Here is a 1,201-nt window from a genome sequence, read left to right on the forward strand (position 1 = left end):
CATATGTATCAGCAATATATAAACCGATACTCTCTTTGAGAGACAATAATGGTTGACTACCGGAAGATTAATATATTCCTATTCACATGTGTATATTATGCTAAATTTCGACCTGCTGATGGTCTGACTTATGAGTTACCCTGGAAGATGAACTGATTTGAATAGAGAAGCACACCTGATTATTTACTATTTTTACTACCACTGTCTTTATTAATATTTCTTTGTTTATTTACAAGCGTGCTGCGGAGGTGGCACGTCTGTCCGCACACCGTGCCTCAAAAATGTACTTCCTAACTTGAATGGACTGGCCACTCAACCTCTGCGCACTGTTGCTATATGTGAAATATTAACAACAATCTCAACTGCAAATCATAATTTACACAAAATGCTTTAAGCTTAGTTTTAAGCCTTTACAATCTTATGCATGAAACATATACTCTACTTTTACTCTCCAACGTAATTTTAATTTGATTTAAGTCATCAACTCAGAAAATCAATAACATATTTCAGTTTGTTTCACACATTTGTAAACAATACAACTTTACATTTCATGAAGGTATAAAATGCTGATGTTGCCCGATGCATTTCGAGTCCCAAAGGACTCTTCCTCAGGGGCCTGAAACTGAATATATACATGACATAAGTGAAACACTGCAATTTTCACAAAATTCTAAATGTAGCAGGCAATACGAAAATGTACTCTTGTAAAAATAAATGATCAAACAATGCGTGCAGATTCCACCACCTCACCATAGGCTGTGAAAAGCAATGCTTAAATATAAAAAAAAATTAGGGACCCAGGAGCCAAAAGGGCTCAATGAGAAAATTGACTATTCACGTTTCTTGTAAGAAGGGTGCACCCTTAGGGTAGTGCATTTGTAGGTTTTAGGCTGACCAAATAAGTTTTTTGATGTACTGTTGTAATGTATATAACATGTACTTTTGTAAAATGTTCATTCTGTTTTATTATTTGTTTATTATTAATTTCACACAACCTGTCATTTATTTTCATTTCTATTCACCGTTGCTTTCATAGGCACCCACATTGCACAAATATGGCGTAAGGATAGTTTTGGGTACAGATAGTAAAGTTCGGCGCCGTGTCATGAGCGGTAGGCTCACTACAATGTTGGGATTGGCGAGGTGTTTACACTTCGTCGAGAGAATGATCTTCTAGGTTTTAGAGTCGGTTAGATTAGGT

This window comes from Lissotriton vulgaris, chromosome 6 (genome assembly GCF_964263255.1).
Source record: "Lissotriton vulgaris chromosome 6, aLisVul1.2, whole genome shotgun sequence".
NCBI classification, from domain to species: Eukaryota; Metazoa; Chordata; class Amphibia; order Caudata; family Salamandridae; genus Lissotriton; species Lissotriton vulgaris.